This window comes from Octopus bimaculoides, chromosome 9 (genome assembly GCF_001194135.2).
Source record: "Octopus bimaculoides isolate UCB-OBI-ISO-001 chromosome 9, ASM119413v2, whole genome shotgun sequence".
Classification (NCBI taxonomy): domain Eukaryota; kingdom Metazoa; phylum Mollusca; class Cephalopoda; order Octopoda; family Octopodidae; genus Octopus; species Octopus bimaculoides.
The window spans coordinates 69,988,156-69,996,860 of record NC_068989.1 but is presented as its reverse complement, the minus strand read 5'-3'; the positions used below and the strand labels follow the sequence as shown (position 1 = coordinate 69,996,860).

The 8,705-nt window shown below is 35.5% G+C and overlaps 2 protein-coding genes across 7 annotated transcripts in view; one reads left to right on the top strand and one right to left on the bottom strand.

Annotated features, from left to right (window-relative positions):
* The window catches only part of LOC106881649 (transient receptor potential cation channel subfamily M member 3), a 662,626-nt gene that overhangs the window by 44,177 nt on the left and 609,744 nt on the right, over window positions 1-8,705 (bottom strand). The window lies entirely within an intron of this gene.
* LOC106881650 (probable G-protein coupled receptor 139) overlaps window positions 1-8,705 on the top strand; it is a 25,046-nt gene that overhangs the window by 8,224 nt on the left and 8,117 nt on the right. The gene's annotated exons all lie outside the window — the stretch shown is intronic.

Genomic DNA, 8,705 nt, shown 5'->3' with positions numbered 1-8,705 from the left:
AAAGCGTCCCCTTTACCTTTGTAGCAGTTGACTATGATGCTGCTACACCAGTCATTGGGTATGACTCCTTCGTGTATCACCTGGTTCGTAATACGGGTGACTAGGCTATAGCCAACACTGCCAGATATTTTGAGCATCTCTGCAGTGATTCCTGATGGGCCGGGGGCTTTCCCGGTCTTCATACTCTTAATTGCTTTATCTACCCTGGTACTATCAACTCGGATAGCTGGTCCCTCTATTGGGTCGACATACGGCAGGCTCTCTTTCTCCCATTCATTCTCTTCATTCTCTTCATCATACACATTTTGTTGTTGTTTGTTCCTTCTTGAACCATGCCTGGCTCTAAGGGCTGGCTTCCTGGTTTCATTGGCGTATAGGCTTCCCACCTGGACAGGATGCCCAGTCCGTCACAGGTGAGCTGCCAGATGCAGGAGGAAAGAGTGAGAGAAAGTTGTGGTGAAAGAGTCAGCAGAAGTTTGCCATTACCTTCTGCCAGAACCATGTGGAGCTTAGGTGTTTCACTCATAAACACACACATCGCCCAGTCTGAGATTCAAACCAGCAATCCCTCAACTGTGAGTCTCCTGCTCTAACCACTAGGCCATATGCCTCCATCATATACATACTATATATATGATAGATTATTCTTTATCAGAAATCAAAATACTATTCTTAATTTTTCTATGACAACCAGTTGCAGGTAGCAGAAATAACTTATATTATAAATCTCACTGTCAGTGAGTTAATATATGAGGCTATTATTCTGAGCTCTTTTCAGGATTTTTTCTTTTTTTTCTTTAGCTGTAAGCAAAATGTTGAATGTTAGTCCATAGTTTGGTATTAGCAGTTAAAACAAAATTTATCATCAATGGACAAGATGTAGAAGAAAGACTTGAGATTGTCTTGTCATTCAAGAAATATACAAGGTAAATGCAAATAAAATAAAGTTCTTTATTCGGATTGGTAAATTGCAAGAAGCTTACAGAATTGTTTTGCCTGTTTTATGATTGGAATTTGCAACTATATATATATATATAAAGAAAGAAAGATAATATTAATGTTGTTGTCCTCATCGCAATCATCATTATTATTTAGTGTCTGTTTTTCATGTCAGCATGGAATGGACAATTTGACAGGATTCAACAAGTTGAACTGTGTTGAGCTGCAATGTCTATTTTGGCATGGTTCCTATAACAGGATACCTTTCCTAATGCCAACCACTTTACAGTCTACTTTTTATGTGGTACCAGCACTAGTGAGGATGCCAAGTAACTAGCAAAAAGGCCCTCAATTGAGTGGGCAGACAGGGTTGGCAGAGGTAGAACTATGCCAGGTGCCATGCCAAGACACTAAAGTATGATAAAGTGGACAGGCACAGGTAGCTTACTACGAAGGAGATATGTGGCTACCCTGCATTATATAATGGCGGGAGTAACTGAAAAGAAGACTATGGTAGCAGTGATGATGTGTCAGAGTGTATTCTCAAGATACAAGAACAGAGAATACAGACAAAATACTGGAAAGGATACCAGCATAAAAGGAAACAGTGAATCAAATGGAAATGTATGATAAAAACCTGGGTTATGAAATTATGGAACAACATACAATCACTTTCAGTTTCTTTTGTGGCCTTTTCAAAATTATTGTAATATGCACAGGTATGACTGTGAAGAAGAAGCTTGCTTCCCAACCAAAGTCTTGTGAGTGGATTTGGCAGATGGAAAATGAAAGAAGCCTGTTGTGTATGTAGATGTAAATAAAAGTAAAAATTAAAAAGCAAAACATTTGGCATCACTCAAGAAAGACATTTGATTTACATAGAGAATATAAACATATAGAGTTCATATATGTTAATATTCTCTATGCCAAATATTTTGCTTTTTCATTTTTATTTTAATCTATGTGCATATGTATATACGTGTATGTGTGTGTGTGTGTGTGTATATATTTGAGTGTGTGTTTGTGTTGTGTGTGTGAACCTTTGTCTTGGCCTCAAGTGATGGTTGTAAGTGAGCATCACTATCATAAAAGCAATGTTTCCAGTTTACCATGGAAACCATGTCTGGCCATGGGAAAATAGCTATCTTGCTTGGAAAAAGGAGATAGCAATAGAAAGGGCATCTGGCTATATAGAATCTGCCTGACTCATGCAAGCATGGATAAATGGATGTTAAATGATGATGATGATGGTGATGATGTCCACAATAAATACATTTAAAAAAATTATTTTCATACTTTCTATTCCTTTTTCTATTCAACCACTTAGAAAAAATTACACACACACCATTTTATGTTTTTTTTCTATGTTGGTATGTACTGGATGTGTTTCCTGAGACAGTCTTTTACTGCTGGATGATCTTTCTATCACCAACTCCTTTACTTCCTTTACTCACTTCTTACAAAGTACACAGAAAACCCATTCTAAAACTGGGATACACATCCATGTATATATGTTGTAAGGAATGAAAGAAAGTTGTTCTATATGACCAGAATATACAGTATAAAATTCTGAATGATGTGAAATGAGAGAAGCTTAACTCTTGACACCAATCTACCTGAGATAGCTCTAGACTCTGTGATACAGACTTTTTGTCTTAAAAGTGCCTAAATTAAAAACCCCTTCTGTCAAAATTTCATGTTAATTTATGTCCCAAACATTAGTTTAATAATGACAAAGTTATTTTACTAAGTTCTTCATTATTTTCAAAAGTCATCGAAACAAAAAAAAAAAAAAGCAATGCATTTCAATGGATATAAGGTAACAAAAGGGCGAAAGTGATTTAAATTAAAATCCATCAAATTTCATGTAAATTTATTATTTATGTCTTGAACACCAGCTTAATAATGAATAATTTAGTTATTTTGCTAAATCATTCATTATTTTCAAAATTATTTGAAATCAATTTCAACAGAAATATGGTAACATTTAATATGAACATTTAAAATGTATTATAGAGAAATAATTATTATGGACTAAGCAAGAAATGACATATATGATGAATATTAGCAAATGTGCCAGAATATAGAAAGTTGTACAGACAAACAAAAATTTATTTGGCAAGTATTTTACAACTATTTTATTAAAATATTTTTAATATTTATACACATTTAGAGTAGCAATTAGATAAATGAAAATTATTTAAAATTTATATTCTTATGTATCCTTAATTTTCATAAGGCCTTGAATTATGGGTGAGGTGTGGATTGATGATTTATTGAATCCAGTAAGCCACTAATACTTTGTTTTATCAACCTCAGAGAAATGAAAAGCAAAGCTGGCCTTGGCAGGATTTGAACTCAGAACATAAACAGTTAGAATAAATACAGAAAGGCATTTTCCTTGATGTTTTAACAATTCTACTAACCCAAGCATATTGGTTTTGAATTTTTCTTTCTTTTTTTAAATCAGATTATTATAAAGGTTACAAAGAAAAATAATTTCACATGATTAAATAAAATATTCTATCAAGAATAAGAAACCTATCTTAATTAACATGACAACAGAATTCATACAAAACTATGATTATTTGAAAAATAAGCCTTTTTTTTTCACCCCTTCTTAACAAATAATGAACAAACAGAATTTACTGAGAGCATTTAACTTTAAAATACAATTATTTTCAGTTTTGCTTATTCTTTTTCCAATTTTACTCAGCAGTTACATTTCTACAGAAACCTTAAAACAAACATCCAGAAAACGTATCACTTATCTTGGATAAGAGAATATATGGGAAAATATTCAAGATTACATTTGAATCTACTAAGAATCATCATCGATTTAAAGAAAAACAGAAATTTTGAATAAATATATATTATCATCATTGTTATTTAGTTTAGATAAGAAATCCTTTTAGAGCTAACAAATATATAATATTGATAAAAAAAAATTTGGATGAATATTTGGTAGGTTTGGAAAGAATGTAGATATTTCATAAATGCTTGTTGTTCTCAGCATGATTGTTTCAAGATTTATTTTCCCATTTTTGAATTTGTTAAGCAATTCTTGGTGTGCTCGAAAGAGATCCTAAAAGGTATGTGTCACCAATTTAACTTCCCAAGAGTATATTTCAAGAGATATATATATTTGTGCAAGCGGGGCCTCATATCAGTGAGGGGGGCCGGTGTGCATTGATGCCGTCGAGAGGTAGGCCCCGAAACGGCGCGCATTCTCTCCTGATGACCCCATACACTTGCTGGCTTCCAGTATGCGGAGTTATTGACTGGTAGCACTTGCATGTGCGAGTTGTTTGCAAGACATATGTAGGATGTACTCATGCTTGGTGGCACACAAAAAGCACCCAGCACATATTAGGAAGTGATTCACATTAGGAAGGGCATCCAGCTATAGAAACCATGTCAAAACAGACAACTGGAGCCTAGACAGCGCTCTAGCTGACCAGCACATGTCAAACCATCCAACCCATGCCAGTATGGAAAATGGACATTCAACGATGATGAGATAGTAATGATGATGATTTATATATATATATATATATATATATATATATATTTATACACACACACACACATATATATATATACATAGATACATAGATAGGCACAGGTACAGCTGTGTGGTAAGAAGCTTGCTTCCCAACCACATGGTTCTGGGTTCAATCCCATTGGGTGGTACCTTGGGCAAGTGTCTTCTATTATAGTCTCAGGCTAACCAAAGCCTTGTGAGTGGATCTGGTAGCTGGAAACTAAAAGAAGCCTGTTGTATATATGTGCGTGTGTGTGTGTCTTTGTATCTGTTTGTCCCCTGTAATTTAGCAGTTTGGCAAAATAGACTAATAGAATAAGAACCAGGCTTTAAAAAAAGCCCTAGGGTCAATTTGTCTGACTAAAACCCTTCAAGGTGGTGCTCCACCATGGCCACAGTCAAATGACAAGCAAATAAAAGAATATATACACACAAACACACAGATATCTCAAACATACTGATATTAGTTAATGTTCCATCAAGTAAGAGATAAAAACAACAGTGGTGATGCAGTGTCAGGGCATACTCTCAAGATGCAAGAAAATAAATGAAAGGGTGTGTGTAGGATAGCTGATCAGGAAGGGTCAGTGCATAAAGGTTGTTAGAGTATAGGGATAGAGTGAGAGGTGGTTAGAGATGAGGGTAAGGGTGAATGCAGTAAATTCACCCTTACTCTCAGCGAATGGTGAACCATGGAGTATCATACCAAGAGTAAGGATTGGCCAAGGCAGAAACAGTACGATTCTGGAAAGAGTACAGTATTGTATTCCAGTGATGTATCACAATATTAACAGGGTCTTCCAATTGTTAATGAAAATTTAGACAAAAGCAAGTCAAACAAACTTAGCCCTTTAGAATTTAAACCAGCCATATCTGGCCAAAATATTCTATCTGTTTTATGTTCAAACTGGCCAGATCCAACCTCTCCCACCTACCCTACAGTGTCATTTTAAAAGTAAACAATCACATCATTGAAATCTTGAAGCTGCATGATTCTCTCAAAGCAATATGAATAAATAAATATTACATTTGACAGACACAGTAGCTTGGTGTAGCCTTCTACCTGGCTGGCTACTGTCAAACCTTCCAACCCAAGCCAGCATCCAAGGTAGATGTTAAACGATGATGACGACAACAGAGTAATGTGAATGCTAAGGGGTTAAGTATGTTATTCCAGTTTTAACAGATGTATAACAACACTAGTACAAATCTAACAATTTGAAAGCATTTGTACTTTTCTACAGTAGCAATAACACACACACACACACACTCTCTTTCCTACCCGCTCACTCTCCCAATATAAAGATTTGTGGAAAGTATGAATACAAAATCGCATTGTAACAATATGATAAATTTGATGGAAAGATCTACTTCTATTGATATTATATATTACTACACTTGCATTGTTATACTGATTTTTTTCTTCTTTTGCTTTCATTCTTTGATTCTCTGTTCAGTTTTGATGGAACCATCTAATAGGTCAGAGTAAGTTTCTTACATGTATAGGGAGATAACCTATAAATTTTCAGTTCCAGGAAAAGTTCAGTTGATGACATACATAGCCAGTTCTATACCACTGCCACTGGGGTCAGTTTCACAGATTTATTTCAGATTATGGATCGGTTGTAGTAATATATATTCAATAAGAATATTTAATTGTTGGGAATAAGAATCGATAATCCAGAGCTACAGATTTTGAGTCAGTGCCATAAAAGAATATAATTCAATATATTTTAAGTTATCATTGGATGTTAGCAAGCATGGCTGGATAGCTAAGAATTTCACTTCCTGATCATGCGGTTCGAGATCCAATCCCACATGCAGCACTTTCAGTAAGGGTCTTCTACCACATCCGCAGCCTGACTAATACTTTGTAAATAAAATTTGATGAGCAGTAATTCTCTTCTTTCTCTCTCTCTCTCTCTCTCTTATACACACACACACACGGCAGATACTGGTGTCATGCAACTGGCACCCATTATACTCTTGAAGTGGTTGGCATTTAGAAGGACATCCAACCGTAGAAACCATGCCAAATCAGACTGGAGTCTGGTGCCTCCAACTCATATTTATCATTGACCGTCCCTCTTGTTGACCATTCATTACATTCACCCTTACTCCATGTCTCGCAATCTTTACTTACTCTTCTTGATCTTCTGTCCTCACATTCACTTTTATCCACCTCTTTGTATCTTGAAGGTATGCTCTGACACCTTGTCACTACCATCTTTATTTTCCCAGCTCCATCCTGATTACTCTCATTTATCCCTATATAATGTGAGGTAGCCAAGCATCCCCCTCTATAGCAAGAAGCTTATTTCTGTTCCTTCTACTATACTTCAACCTCTCAATACCCAACATAAACCTGCTTCCTCCTGCTCTACTATACTCTCATTCAGTCAATTTTTAAAAAAATTTTGCAAGTTAGAAATAGCAATCAAGCAAACTCTGTAAACTGGCTGGTGTTAGGAAGGGCATCCAGTCATAGAGGCCATGCTAAAGTAGATGTTGGAGCATAACACAGTGCTCTTAACTCTGCAGATTCCATTAAACCATCCGACTCATGCAAGCATAGTAAAACGAAAGTTAAGGAGGAAAGGCAAATTTGAACTCAGAACATAAAGAGCTAGGAGAAATTCCATTAAGCATTTAGTCTGATGTGCTAGCAATTCTACCAACTTGCTGCTTTAATAATAATCCTTTCTATAGGCACAAGGCCTGAAATTTTGTAGGGAGGGGGCTAGTCGATTACATTGACCCCCACCCCTGCTCAACTAGTACTCATTTTATCAACCCAGAAAGGATGAAAGGCAAAGTCAATCTTGGTGGAATTTGAACTCAGAACATACAGATGGACAAAATGTTGCAAAGTATTTTGTTGCCACTTTTATTATAATCCTTTCTACTAAAGGCACAAGGCCTGAAGTTTGGTGGGAGGAGACTAGTCGATAACATCAACCCCATTGTTCCACTGGTACTTAATTTATTGACCCCAAAAGGATGAAAGGCAAGTTGACCTCAGCAGAATCTGAACTCAGAACATAGAGACGGACAAAATATTGTGAAGCGTTTTGTCCAGTGTGCTAATAATTCTGCCAACTCACAACCTTTGATGACGACGATGATGATGATAGTTTCAGATTTTGACACAAGACTAGCAATTTTTAAGGAGAGGGGATTAGCCAGTTACATTGAATAGTGCTCAACTGGTGCTTATTCTATCAACTCTGAAAGTATGAAAAGTCAAATTGACCTTGGTGGAATTTGAACTCAGAATGTAAAGAACCACAAGAAATGCTTTTCGACATTTTGTCAGCTCACCACTACAATAATAATAATAATAATAATAATAATGATTATAAAATCTCGTAAACTATTACGATTATGAATTGAGTAAACTGATTTTCGGCCCTTCTTTGTGAGTGGAATTGTTTCTGATGCTCCAGAGCATTTAATGTATTTTTCCAAACATCAGAGATAATTCCATCGATTATATTGAATTTCTTTCATATATTACTATGTTCTATATTCACAATCTTTTATCTTCAACAATTTATATGGTTGTATAAACATTTTACCAATTGGTGTTGGTAAATATCCAGTGAACTGCAGTAATTACAGAGCTGATTACAGAGTAGAGATACATATATAGATATAACAATACATGATAATATGAGATGGAACAACAAGACAGAACCAATACCAAAATTTTTAAATATAGTCTATAGTTGTCTTTCACTACATTATTTATTACATAGTAGCAAAAAAGATGCTACATCACATTATATTCATTTTGTTTTTTATTCATTTTGTTTTTTATTCATTTTATATTGTAAATGAACAATAGCAGAATTGGTTAAAGATTGCAAGCATGCTAATCACTGGTTTACAATACTATTGATGATGATGATGTGACAAAGGCATGTGTAATAATACAGAACAAATATCTAAAGGGACTTTTTTTTTTTTTTGTAAATCACTCACTTATGGTCAATATTGATAACACAAATCATCATCATCACCATCATCATTGTTTAACGTCCGTTTTCCATGCCGGCATGGGTTTGGACGGTTTGACTGGGGACTAGCAAGCCAGGAGGCCACACCAGGCTCCAATCTGATCTGGCAATGTTTCTACAGCTGGATGCCTTTCCTAATGCCAACTCCGAGAGTGTAAGTGGAGGCTTTTGACGTGCCACTGGCACAGGAGCCAGTCAGGGCA